Consider the following 6398-nt stretch of genomic DNA (forward strand, 5'->3'; position numbering starts at 1 on the left):
TGATTCAACCGAATCCGGAGGTTATATCCCTTGTCAAAAGGAAAGTGACTGATGAAATGAATAAGGCCCTTCTAGCCCCTTATACAGAAGATGATGTACGAAAGGCCCTCTTTGATATTGGAGATTTAAAAGCACCTGGGCCAGATGGTCTGCACGCCGTTTTTTATAAAATATTTTGGCCTATGTTGGGGGATGACATGACAAAAGAGGTACTCCAGGCGGTAAAGACTTGCTCGATATCCGAGGGCTGGAATGATACTGCAATAGTAATGATCCCAAAGGTTAATTCCCCAGACAAGGTAACTCAATTCAGACCTATAAGTCTATGCAATGTGGTATATAAAGTGATCTCAAAAATGATTGCGGCGCGCTTGAAGATAATCCTTTCAGAAATCATTAGCATGACCTAGAGTGCGTTTGTGCACGGACGTATGATTACTGATAATATTCTAGTGGCATATGAATGCTTCCATACAATTAAAAGGAAAAGGAATGGTAAAGAGGGCCTATGCGCAATCAAATTGGACATGCACAAAGCATATGACAAGGTAGAGTGGTCTTTTCTGAAGGAAATTATGCTCAAACTGGGTTTCCAAGAGAACTGGGTAAATCTAATTATGCAATGGGTATCCTCTGTGGAATACCGTGTTCGTTTTAATACGGAAGAAACTGAGAGTTTTAAACCCACTAGAGGATTGAGGCAAGGAGATCCTCTATCTCCATACTTATTCTTATTATGTACTGAGGGACTGACTGCCCTTTTAGCAAAAGCGGAGGAGAATGGAAATATTTCTGGAATAAAGGTCAGTAGAGACGCACCGTCGGTTTCGAACCTTCTTTTTGCAGATGATTCTTTGATCCTTATGAAAGCAAATGCTATGAATGGAGAGGCTTTGAAATCAGTTTTGGATCTATATTGTGCCTCCTCGGGGAAATGGTTAGTGTTGAAAAGTCCAGTATTTTCTTTAGTCCCAATACAAAGGTGGAAGATAAAGCGCAAATTTGTACAATTCTGAATATTATGACTGAAGCACTTAATGATAAATATTTGGGTTTACCTGCTAATGTGGGTATGGACAAAAGTGATTGTTTCCAATTCCTGATCGATCGAATCATCATGAAAATAAGTGGATGGAAAGAAAAATTATTATCTGCTGGAGGAAAGGAAATATTGCTCAAATCTGTTGTACAAGCTATCCAAGCTTACGCCATGTCTGTCTTTAAAATTCCTAAAAGAAAATTGTAAAGGAATTATTGATGCGATGTCGCAATTTTGGTGGGGTGACGAGGACAACAAGAAGAGAATGCATTGGATGGCATGGTGCAAGATGTGTGTACCAAAAAATCAAGGAGGTATGGGTTTTAGAGATATACATTGTTTCAACCTGGCTTTGTTAGCCAAACAAGCATGGCGCCTGATTGATAATCCCGAGTCCTTATGTGCATCGATCTTGAGGGCTAAATATTTCCCGGAAGGGGATTTAATGAATGCAAAACGAAGAAAGGGCTCCTTTTTTACTTGGCAAAGTATTATGGCGGGAGTAAACTCACTCAAAAATGGTTATATCTGGCGGGATGGAAATGGACAAAATATTGATATTTGGAGAGATACATGGATCCTGAACTGTGCGAATAGAAGGGTCATTACTCCGAGAAGGGGGCACCTTCTGTCAAGGGTTTCTGATCTCATTGATCCAATCACGAATTCTTGGGATGAAGATTTGGTGAATCAAATGTTCTGGCCAATTGATGCTCAAAGGGTGCTCGCAATTCCCCTCCCGAAGAATAATATGTCGGATTTCATTGCTTGGAGTTATACAAAAAATGGCGTTTTCACTGTTCGGTCAGCTTATTTGGAGGAATGGAACAAGCAACATGGAACAAAATTGCAACATGCTGATGGTAGGGGAAGAATCAAGGCTAATCCTATTTGGGGTAAGGTTTGGAAATTATCTTGTCCGGCAAAGGTTAAAAGTTTCATCTGGCGTACCTTGCATGGAACCCTCCCATGCCGTGTTACGCTTGCGAATAGGCACATGAAAGTATCGCCCAATTTCCCATCATGCTCGAAGGGGGAAGAAGATATAAAACACATTTTATTCATGTGTCAAAAGGCAAAAGAGATATGGGGCAAGTTAGGATTACATGAGGTGATCAATAAAGCTTGTGCTACTGATCGTGCGGGTGAGGCGGTGTTGGAATTCTTACTACTTATGCCAGAACAAGAATTAGCGATAATGGGTTCTCCAAAAACACGTGAACTGATCGCTGTTACAACGTGGTACTTATGGTGGGATAGACGCAAACTAGTTCACTAAGGAAAGTTTCAAGATGCAAACCAAATTTCCATGGGTGCCCGGGCTATAACGGCTAACTATGTTAATGCACACTCCCCTCGGGCAACTACTAAATCAGGAGGATGGACAAGACCTCCTATGGGTTTTGTTAAGCTTAATGGTGATGCCTCTTATGACCATGATTTACTTAGGGGCACAGCTGGAGCTGTTCTCAGAGATGATAATGGAAGATTCATTGTTGGTGGAAACTGGAGGATTGAGTGGTGTGCTGACGTATTAACAACAGAAGCTTTGGCTCTTAGATTTGGCCTACTCCTTGCACAAAAGGCAGGTTGCAACCGTCTTGTCGTTAATTCTGATAATACAAAGGTGATTGAAATAATGGAAAATGGAGGACATTCGGCGGGAGTGGCGGCGGCAGTGTTCGATGATTGCTATTTCATAGCTTCTGATTTTCCGCTTGTTAGATTTGAACATTGTAATAGGGAAGCAAATAAGGTGGCTCATGAAATTGCTAGGCTAGCAAAATTATTAGTTACTACTGACTGGTTTGAGGAGCCTTTGAGGGACATTGTACACTTACTTATTAACGATGTAACAATTATTTCTAATAAATAAAGTACATGTTTATTTCAAAAAACAACAACAGGCACACAAGGCTTATGTCCGCCTACCTGATCAGGGTAGCGCGCGCCCATAACCTTCCCTCATTGGAGGCACCGGCGAGAGGCATGACAATGGACCCAGTTAGGACCTTCCCATTAGGCAAGCGTGGTTGCACCGGTCAGCTCGATTTGGTGGCACCATGACTTAGCCAACAGTTGTTCAAGTTCAATTAAGTCCAGTTAAACTTGAATGCAATAAGCTGAGCCATATTAAAATAACATGATGCAACTACAATGCATGAGCATGGATCAACATAAGAAGGGAAGTGCAACATTCTTAACATAGCAACAACAAATCATATATCTGACTGAGCATGGCATACTGACTAGCATGAACATCACAAGTACACTACTTAGAAACATAGTAGCACTACTAGCATCAGCAATAAATATCATGCAAGAACATATCAACAATGCTACCATGCAAGCATTTAACCAACTAGATGGAATGGAACATGCATAACAACGGCACTCGGGATAGACGATAGTTATGCAACGAAGGCCATCACCAACATCAACATCTACTACTAGCAAGCATAAACATATGAAAGGAAATACTAATAGGTAGTACAAGTAAACATAGCACGAAAATGAACATGCAACTCTAAGCATCACCGGGACAACGATAACCATATTTTCAACAAGCAAACATTTAACAAAGATTCAAGTTGAAAACCATGGCTACTGCATGACTATCATGCAAGTGGGTATTGTGGCTTGCCTGGGGATGAAGAAGGCACCGGGGAGAAGTGCGGAAGGATCGCGGAAAGATTCGCCGGAAACAGTCCTCTCCCGGAGGGGGCTGTTTACGTGCATGGCAAAATGGTCATTTTCAGAATGTTAACACATGGTGAAACTGTGACCAACAGAACGGGCTCGTCGAGATGAAGAAATGGGCGTTGGATTCACCTCATTTGGAGTTACGAGCAAAAAAAGGTTATAGCCTGACGAAGTCCAGGGACCAATCTGTGAAAATAACTCTACAAACAGGCCCCTGAGCTGAAAAGGGAAAGAGTATTTCTGAGAATATGTCTTCGCAGAAGAGAAAGCGTAAACGCGGCTGAAGAGATAGGAAAGTGCGCTTACAGAACAAGGAAAGCGTATTAACAGGAATACGTTTTCTGGAGTTGAAAGCTGAAGGAAATATGCCCTAGAGGCAATAATAAAGTTATTATTTATTTCCTTATATCATGATAAATGTTTATTATTCATGCTAGAATTGTATTAACCAAAAACATAATACATGTGTGAATACATAGACAAACATAATGTCACTAGTATGCCTCTACTTGACTAGCTCGTTAATCAAAGATGGTTGTGTTTCCTAACCATAGACATGAGTTGTCATTTGATTAACGGGGTCACATCATTAGGAGAATGATATGATTGACTTGACCCATTCCTTTAGCTTAGCACTTGATTTTTTAGTATGTTGCTATTTCTTTCTTCATGACTTATACATGGTCCTACAACTATGAGATTATGCAACTCCCGTTTACCGAAGGAACACTTTGTGTGCTACCAAACGTCACAACATAACTGGGTGATTATAAAGGAGCTCTACAGGTGTCTCCAAAGGTACATGTTGAGTTGGCGTATTTCGAGATTAGGTTTTGTCACTCCGATTGTCGGAGAGGTATCTCTGGGCCCTCTCAGTAATGCACATCACCATAAGCCTTGCAAGCAATGTAGCTAATGAGTTAGTTACGGAATGATGCATTACATAACGAGTAAAGAGACTTGACGGTAACGAGATTGAACTAGGTATTGAGATACCGACGATCAAATCTCGGGCAAGTAACATACCGATGACAAAGGGAACAACGTATGTTGTTATGCGGGTTGACGATAAAGATCTTTGTAGAATATGTAGGAGCCAATATGAGCATCCATGTTCCGCTATTGGTTATTGACCAGAGACATGTCTCGGTCATGTCTACATAGTTCTCGAACCCGTAGGGTCCGCACGCTTAAAGTTAGATGACAGTTATATTATGAGTTCATGTGTTTTGATGTACCGAAGATAGTTCGGAGTCCCAGATGTGCTCACGGACATGACGAGGAGTCTCAAAATGGTCAAGACATGAAGATCGATATATTGGACGACTATATTCGTACACTGGAATGGTTCCGGGGGTTATTGGATATATACCGGAGTACCGGGGGGTTACCGGAACCCCCCAGGGGGTTAATGGGCCTCATGGGCCCAAAGTGGAGAAGAGGAGGGGCGGCCAGGTCAGGCCGCGCGCCCCCTCCCCCTCTAGTCTGAATAGGACAAGGAGGGGGGGGGGCAGCGCCCCCCTTTCCTTCCTCCCCTCTCTCCCTTCCTTCCCCCTCTCCTACTTGGACAAGGAAAGGAGGGAGTCCTACTCCCGGTGGGAGTAGGACTCCTCCTGGTGCGCCCCCTCCTGGCCGGCCGCCCCTCCCCCTTGCTCCTTTATATACGGTGGCAAGGGGGCACCTCTAGACACAACAACAATTGATCCTTGAGATCTCACTACAAGAAATATGTCAACTTGTGACCTTGACTATTGGTCACTGAAAGGTCATTGTTTTTCATTTGCGACCTTTTTGTGACCAAAAACAGAAGGTCAAAAGCTGACGGTCGTAAACTAAAACTAACGACCTTCTCTGTGAGAAGGTCGTAGACGTTTACGACCAAAACAGAAGGTCGTTGAACCCATGACCTTTTATTTTGGTCACTGGTTGTCTGCCCAGGCCACGTCAGATCCGACGTGGCAATCTGACGTGGCAAAACTACGACCAATTAAAGAGGTCTTTGATAAGATTCAGCCCGGTCCGATTCGATGCTTTACATGGGCCGAGCCCAACAATTCAGCCTATTTGTGTTTTTTTTCTCATATTAATTTTGGTCGGGTAGATGGGCCAAGCCCAACATTTCAGCCTCGTTATTTTTAGGCCTAGGCCTTTTTATTTTCTTGGCCTTCACCTTTTCACAATTGATTTTTAAGCGATTTTGTTCATTTTCCTGAACTGTTTGATTTGTGGCCTTTTTAGGGCCCAAATAGTATTTGTTTCATTTCTTATGTATCAGCAATTAATGATATGATCCTCAAAAATACAATAAATAATCAACATTCCAATATTTCAATCACACAAATTTTCACAAATGACGACCAAAATGAGTATATTATATATATTACAATCATGCAATAGTTCACATCATCCATGAATTTAGAACACCCAGGAACATCTTTGAAGTAAACACCCAGGAACACCCAGGAACATAAAACACCCAGAAAGATAAAACTAGCTACAAAGATGAAGTGTTCCCTTCTTCGAACTTCTTCAGCCTAGAGCTCCTGTAGAAGAGAGGAAATTATGTTATCATGGCTTCCAATGAAAGCAATATCTTCCAACAAAGAACAACTAGGAAAAGAATAATTAACAGATACACAAGCAGCTAGGAGCATGG

The 6398-nt window shown here is 41.9% G+C and overlaps 1 pseudogene; it reads left to right on the plus strand.

Annotated features, from left to right (window-relative positions):
• Positions 1-431: 431 nt before the first annotated feature.
• On the plus strand, positions 432-2318 carry LOC119292871 (annotated as a pseudogene).
• The last annotated feature ends 4080 nt before the right edge of the window (positions 2319-6398 follow it).

This window comes from Triticum dicoccoides, chromosome 4B (genome assembly GCF_002162155.2).
Source record: "Triticum dicoccoides isolate Atlit2015 ecotype Zavitan chromosome 4B, WEW_v2.0, whole genome shotgun sequence".
NCBI classification, from domain to species: domain Eukaryota; kingdom Viridiplantae; phylum Streptophyta; class Magnoliopsida; order Poales; family Poaceae; genus Triticum; species Triticum dicoccoides.